Here is an 8,487-nt window from a genome sequence, read left to right as displayed (position 1 = left end):
AGAGGGATCAACACTTGAGGTTGTCCAGTTGGACCCGAAACAGGAGCAGTCGACACTAAAGGAGAAGCAGTCAACAAAGGAGCAACGAAGATAGCACTAGCTCGAGACGAACCACCTTGCTCTTGAAGAACAACTTCAGGCGGTGCATGAGACATTTTGCCCGACGGCACTCTCCTAGTGAAGCTGCGGGAGGCGGTCGAGGTTCTACCTTCTCCTCTTGTGTTCTTCTGAGGCTTGTCTTTGTCATCATCTGTGAGGTGGATGACGTCCGTTGGTGCTGCAGTCACTCGATAGCGAAAAATCAGTCGATCGTTGGGTCAATTAGTGAGACAGACTGGAATATAAGTTATCATACCTGGCCGAGAAGTGGTTGCGTCCGCAGTATCCATTTCCGCATGTTCTTCATCGATCGGCATGGGCGACGTCGTAGAAGTGGCAGCTCTGGCATTCAAATTTCACTCGATCAGTAAAACAATGAAGGTCTGCAACAATAAAGAAAGGAAATATGCAAAGAACACTCACATTGAAGTAATGGGCACGACGACCTTAATCTTGGGTAGGGCCTTCAGAGGTTTCGGTGGAACAGTCTTGGGCTGCTTTGCACTCTTCTCACTAAGGTTAGGAGTTATCGTTCGAGTGTGCTTGGGGTTCCCGACATTTGACACCGAGGCCTTGCTCTGGTTATTAATCGGATTTTGGTTTGCCTTGGTTCGACGCTCGGTGCGGGGAGGTGACTCGACTTCTTCACTATCATCAGAATCACCACTGTCGTCCTCACTGTCGCCAGCGTACTTGATAACCCACAAGTATATGGGATCAATTGTAGCCTCTTTCGATAAGTAAGAGTGTCGAACCCAACGAGGAGCTAAAGGTAGAATAGATATTCCCTCACGTTCTATCGACCACCGATACAACTCTACGCATGCTTAACGTTCGCCTTACTAGAACAAGTATGAAACTAGAAGTACTTTGTAGGTGTTGTAGGCTAGGTTTGCAAGATAATAAAGAGCATGTAAAAAAAGATAGGGGCTGTTTAGATAAAGACACAACTAAATTAGTTTCAGTAGAGAGCTTCTCACGAGAAAGTTATTTGTCACTAGACAATCGATAACTAGACCGGTAATTATTATTGAAATTTTATTTGAGGGAGAGGCATAAGCTAACATACTTTATCTTCTTGGATCATATGCACTTATGATTGGAACTCTAGCAAGCATCCGCAACTATTAAAGATCATTAAGGTAAAACCCAACCATAGCATTATAAGGCATCAAGTCCTCTCTACTCCTATACGCAAACAACCTACTTACTCGGGTCTGTGCTTCTGTCACTCACGCCACCCACCATAAGCAAATCATGAACATATTGCAAACCCTACAGCGGGGACCCCTCACGCTTGCGCGACACGGAGAGCACCATAGGACAGCACCAATAATAAAACATGCAACTCAAACCAATCACGATCATCAATTAACCCATAGGACAAAACGGATCTACTCAAACATCATAGGATAGCCATACATCATTAGGAAATAATATATAGCATTGAGAACCATGTTTAAGTAGATATTACAGCGGGTAAAAGAGGGGTTACACCACTGCATAGAGAGGGGAAGAGTTGGTGATGATGGCGGTGAAGTTGTTGGTGTAGATCATTGTCGCGATGATGGCCCCGGCGGCGTTCCAGCGCCACCGGGAGGGGGGAGAGAGCCCCCCCCCTTCTTCTTCTTCCTTGACCTTCCCCCTAGATGGGAGAAGGGTTTCCCCTCTGGTCCATGGCCTCCATGGCGGCGGAGGGGCGAGAGCCCCTCCGAGACTGGATCTCTCTCTCTCTCTGTTTCCTTCTGTTTCTGCGCTTCCCGATTATGCCCTTTCACCGTTTCTTAAAGTCCCGGAGATCCGTAACTTCGATTGGGCTGAAATTTTGACAAGATTTTTATCCGGATATTGGCTTTCTTTCAGAGAAATAAGGGCACTAACCGCCTTACGGAGTGGCCACGAGGGCCCAGGGCGTGCCCCTCACCCTCGTGGGCCCCTCGGGCATCGTCTCACGTTGATTCCACTTCCCAAAATTCACATATATTCCAAAAAAATCTCCGTAAGTTTTTATCCCATTTGGACTCCGTCTGATATGGATTTTCCGTGAAACAAAAAACATGAAACAAAGAGGAACTGACATTGGGCACTGGACCAATATGTTAGTCCCAAAAAATAGTATAAAAAGTTTCCAAAAGTATGTAAAAGTTGTAGAATACTGGCATGGAACAATCAAAAATTATAGATATGACGGAGACGTATCAGCTTCCCCAAGCTTAATTCCTGCTCGTCCTTGATTAGGTAAATGATAAAAAAGATATTTTTTATGTGGAATGCTACCTAGCATAATCTTGATCATGTAATCTAATCATGGCATGAATATTAAGACACGAGTGATTCAAAGCAATAGTCTATCATTTGACATTAAGACAATAATACTTCAAGCATACTAATAAAGCAATCATGTCTTTTCAAAATAACATGGCCAAAGAAAGTTATCCCTACAAAATCATATGGTCTGGCTATGCTCCATCTTCATCACACAAAATATTCAAATCATGCACAACCCCGATGACAAGCCAAGCAATTGTTTCATACTTTTGATGTTCTCAAACCTTTTCAACTTTCACGCAATACATGAGCATGAGCCATGGATATAGCACTATAGGTGGAATAGAATATGATGATGGAGGTTGTGTGGAGAAGACAAAAAAGGGAGAAAGTCTCACATCGACGCGACTAATCAACGGGCTATGGAGATGCCCATCAATTGATGTCAATGCGAGGAGTAGGGATTGCCATGCAACGAATGCACTAGAGCTATAAGTGTATGAAAGCTCAAACTAAAACTAAGTGGGTGTGCATCCAACTTGCTTGCTCATGAAGAGCTAGGGCACTTGAGGAAGCCCATCACTGGAATATACAAGCCAAGTTCTATAATGAAAATTCCCACTAGTATATGAAAGTGATAACTCAAGAGACTCTCTATATGAAGAACATGGTGCTACTCTGAAGCACAAGTGTGGTAAAAGGATAGTAACATTGTCCCTTCTCTCTTTTCTCTCATTTTTTTGTAGGCTTCTTTGGCCTCTCTCTCTTTTTTGGGGGGGGGCTTCTCTAGCCACTTTTATTTTGATAACCTCACATGGGACAATGTGCTAATAATGATGATCATCACACTTTTATTTAATTACAACTCAATATTACAACTCGATACTAGAACAAAGATATGACTCTATATGAATGCCTCCGGCGGTGTACCGAGATGTGCAATGATCTAGCGTGGCAATGAAATCAAAAAATGGACAAGCCATGAAAACATCATGCTAGCTATCTTACGATCATGCAAAGCAATATGATAATAAATGATCAAGTCATGTATATGATGATGATGGAAGTTGCATAGCAATATATCTCAGAATGGCTATGGAAATGCCATGATATGTAGGTATGGTGGTTATTTTGAGGAAGATATAAGGAGGCTTATGTGTGATAGAGTGTATCATATCACGGGGTTTGGATGCACCGGCGAAGTTTGCACCGACTCTCAAGGTGAGAAAGGGCAATGCACGGTACTGAAGAGGCTAGCAATGATGGAAGGGTGAGAGTGCGTATAATCCATGGACTCAACATTAGTCATAAAGAACTCACATACTTACTGCAAAAGTCTATTAGTCATCGAAATAAAGTACTACACGCATGCTCCTAGGGGGATATATTGGTAGGAAAAGACCATCGCTCGTCCCCGACCGCCACTCATAAGGAAGACAATCAATAAATACCTCATGTTCCAACTTCGTTACATAACGGTTCACCATACGTGCATGCTACGGGAATCACAAACTTCAACACAAGTATTTCTACAATCCACAACTACCCACTAGCATGAATCTAATATCACCATCTTTATATCGCAAAACTATTGCAAGGAATCAAACATATCATATTCAGTGATCTACAAGTTTTATGTAGGATTTAATGACTAACCATGTGAATGACCAATTCCTATCATCTCTCTAAATAGATATAAGTGAAGCAAGAGATTTTAATTCTTTCTACAAAATATATGCCCACGCTCTAACAAATATAAGTGAAGCAAAAGAGCATTCTACAAATGGCGGTTTTCTATGTGTAGGGAAACAGGCAATCCAAACTTCAAATGATATAAGCGAAGCACATGAAGCATTCTATAAAGCCATACTCAAAAGATATAAGTGAAGTGCAAAGAGCATTCTATAAATCAACCATGGACTATCTCATACCAGCATGGTGCGTCAAATAAAAGTGAAAACTAAATGCAAAATACGCTCCAAGATTTGCACATATCACATGAACGAAACGAAGACGAAAACATACCGATACTTGTTGAAGAAAGATGGGATGCCTTCCGGGGCATCCCCGAGCTTAGACGCTTGAGTCTCCTTGAATATTTACTTGGGATTCCTTGGGCATCCCCAAGCTTGAGCTCTTGCCTCTCCTCCTTCTCCTTATATCGAAACCTCCTCGATCTTTGATCACTTTATCCACACAAAACTCAACAGAAAGTTTGGTAAGATCGGTTAGTATAATAAAGCATATCACTACTCTAAGTACTGTTGGAAACTAATTCATATTTTGTTTTTGCATTGTAGATACTGTAATATAACTTTTCCATGGCTTAATCCACTGATAGAAATCGATAGTTTCATCAAAACAAGCAAACAATGCATCAAAAATAGAATTTGTCTTAAACAAGACATTCTGTAGTAATCTGAACATTCACCATACTTCTGGTACTCCACAAATTCTGAAAAAATATAAAAAATAAAAAAATGTATAGAAAGACAGTGCAAAAATTTCCAGAACCGTTTGACGTTCCAGTAAAAAATGTAAAATCGCGCACTACAGCCAAAGTTTATGTTTTGCACCACACAAACCAACAAGCAATGTAAACATCCTAAAAGCAAATCTTGGCACATTATTTTTATAATACAATGGAATTGTACAAGGGGATAATTATTTTTGTTGAAAAGTTTCTGTAATCAAGATTCACAAAGTTTCCGTGAGCATGAACAAAGTTCAAGGAGCTCCCTCACTTCAACAATGCTTGTCTCTCTCACTTTCACTTTCCTTTTTGAAAAGTTTTGGGTTGCCCTCTTTATTTTCTTTTGTTTTTAAACTCTATTAAAGCACTCAACAGAAATAAATGAATCTCTAAAATTTCTGGGTTGTCTCCCTGGCAGCGCTTTCTTTAAAGCCATTAAGCTAGGCATAAAGTGCTCACGTAATGAATCCACCCGGATCCCAAGGTATATCAAAGCCAATTTGAATTACTCCCTCCTTCCATCTATATAGGGCCTAATGCATTTTTCTAGGCTACCTTTGACCAAATATTTGAGAAATAATATATGACATTCAACTTACACAAAGAACATCATTAAATTCGTGTGTGAAAGGAGCTTTCAATGATATAGTTTTCACATTGTGCATGTCATGTACTATTAATCTTGTCAATAGTCAAAGGCGGTCTTAAAAAATGCATTAGGCCCTATATAGATGGAAGGAGGGAGTAGCAATGATTTGGCATTTAGTAGTGAGCACAAAGCAACATATATCAAGCAATGACGAAGTATAACTCTCTTCCTATGCATCGGCATGTCATACAAGAACAATTCATGCACATCAACTAAAGGCCAATGCATAGCATAAGAAGTTTCTTGCAATTTTATCGTGTTGGAAACATAAAGAGGCGGAGATGTAGTTCCTCTCTCATAATAATTGCAAGTAGGAGCAGCAAGCACATGCATATTATATTCATCAAAATTATCATGTGCAACGGTAAAAGGCCACCCATCAATATAATCCTTAATAAGTGCAAACTTCTCCGATATAGTGTAGTTTGAAGAATTCAAAAAGATAATAGGACTATCATGTGTGGGTGCAATAGAAACAATTTCATGTTTAACATAAGGAACAATAACAAGTTCATCTCCATAAGCATAATTCATATTGGCATCTTGGCCACAAGAATAGCAAGCATCAAGTTCATCAAAAAGGGATATTTCAAACGAACCAACGGGATCATAGCAATTATCATAGCATCATCCTTCGGTAAGAACGAAGGGACATTAAATAATGTATGAGTTGGATAGTTACTCTCATTAGAAGGTGGGAATGGGTAGCTAATCCGATCTTTCTCCTTTTGTTCTTCGCTCTGCTCATCATCTTTTTCATCCAATGAGCTCACAGTTTCATCAATTTCTTCTTCCATAGACTCCTGCAAAATATTAGTCTCTTCTCGGACAGCGGAGACTTTCTCAATAAATTCATCAATATCATAATTGTATTTATAATTCTCTTAACAATATTTAAGGATAGCTAAATTTTTAGGTTTATAAACTGAATCATCAAAATCTTCAAACTCTTTAAACAAAGATTCAATTTCACAAGCACCCATAAAAGCAAAAAATTCTTCTATTCGTTCCACATCATAGCAATCATATATACCATTAGCATAAGAAGCTAAGGTTTCATTATCATTAAATTTGCATGAAAAGGGGAGGTGTGGAGCCTTCATCCTAGAGAAACAAGTATAATCATATCTCAAGCATAGTTGCCGAGCATACCTATGCAACATAAAAATTTGATCCCATAATAGTTTCTCTTTTTGAGTCAAGTGATAATCCCCAAAGTATTCACGTTGATCCAACGTGTCTCCCATTATATAATTGAATGGGGCTTTCTCAGGATTATTAAAGTAGTGCATAATATCTTTCACATAATAAGCATCGAGGGTTTTAGGAGGTTCCCCATCTCCATGAGTAGCAAGTAAACCTAATTTTTTTTTGGTATTTCGTGTTCCATATCCATAACTAAAGATAGAGAACAACTTAGAACAGCAAATAAAATCCACTTAGTGATAAAGCAAACAAGCACACACAAGAATATTCACCCCACGCTATTGCTCCCCGGCAACGGCGCCAGAAAAAGGTCTTGATAACCCACAAGTATAGGGGATCAATTGTAGCCTCTTTCGATAAGTAAGAGTGTCGAACCCAATGAGGAGCTTAAGGTAGCACAAATATTCCCACAAGTTCTATCGACCACCGATACAACTCTGCGCACGCTTAACGTTCGCCTTACCTATAACAAGTATGAAACTAGAAGTACTCTGTAGGTGTTGTAGGCCAGGATTGCAAGATAATAAAGAACATGTAAATAAAAGCTAGGGGCTGTTTAGATAAAGACACAACTAAATTAGTTTCAGTAGAGAGCTTTTTTCACGAGAAAGTTATTTGTCCCTAGACAATCGATAACTAGACCGGTAATCATTATTGCAATTTTATTTGAGGGAGAGGCATAAGCTAGCATACTTTCTCTTCTTGGATCATATGCACTTATGATTGGAACTCTAGCAAGCATCTAAAACTACTAAAGATCATTAAGGTAAAACCCAACCATAGCATTATAAGGCATCAAGTCCTCTTTACTCCCATACGCAAACAACCTACTTACTCGGGTATGTGCTTCTGTCACTCACGCCACCCACCATAAGCAAATCATGAACATATTGCAAACCCTACAGCAGGGATCCCTCACACTTGCGCGACACGGAGAGCACCATAGGAAAACACCAATAATAAAACATGCAACTCAAACCAATCACGATCATCAATTAACCCATAGGACAAAATGGATCTACTCAAACATCATAGGATAGCCATACATCATTGGGAAATAATATATAGCGTTGAGCACACCATGTTTAAGTAGAGATTACAACGGGTAAAAGAGGGGTTACACCGCTGCATAGAGGGGGGAAGAGTTGGTGATGATGGCGGTTAAGTTGTTGGTGTAGATCGTTGTCGCGATGATGGCCCCGGCGGCGTTCCGGCGCCACTGGGAGAGAGGGGGAAGAGCCCCCCTTCTTCTTCTTCTTCTTCCTTGACCTTCCCCCTAGATGGGAGAAGGGTTTCCCCTCTGGTCCATGGCCTCCATGGCGGCAGAGGGGCGAGAGCCCCTCCGAGATTGGATCTCTCCCTCTGTTTCCTTCTGTTTCTACGCTCCCCGATTCTGCCCTTTCACCGTTTCTTAAATTCCCAGAGATCCATAACTCTGATTGGGCTGAAATTTTGACACGATTTTTATCCGGATATTGGCTTTCTTGCGGTGAAAGAAGGGCACCAACCACCTTACGGAGTGGCCACGAGAGCCCAGGGCGCACCCTACCCCCTGGGGCATGCCCCTCACCCTCGTGGGCCCCTTGGGCATCGTCTCGTGTTGATTCCACTTCCCAAAATTCACATATATTCCAAAAAAATCTCCATAAGTTTTTATCCCATTTGGACTCCGTTTGATATGGATTTTCTGTGAAACAAAAAACATGCAACAAACAGGAACTGGCACTCGGCACTGGATCAATATGTTAGTCCCAAAAAATAGTATAAAAAGTTGCCAAAAGTATGTAAAAGT

This window comes from Triticum urartu, chromosome 4A, assembly GCF_056163025.1.
Source record: "Triticum urartu cultivar PI428250 chromosome 4A, HENAU_Tu73, whole genome shotgun sequence".
Taxonomy (NCBI): Eukaryota; Viridiplantae; Streptophyta; class Magnoliopsida; order Poales; family Poaceae; genus Triticum; species Triticum urartu.
The sequence above is the reverse complement of the archived record's forward strand: the minus strand, read 5'-3'. Positions refer to the sequence as shown.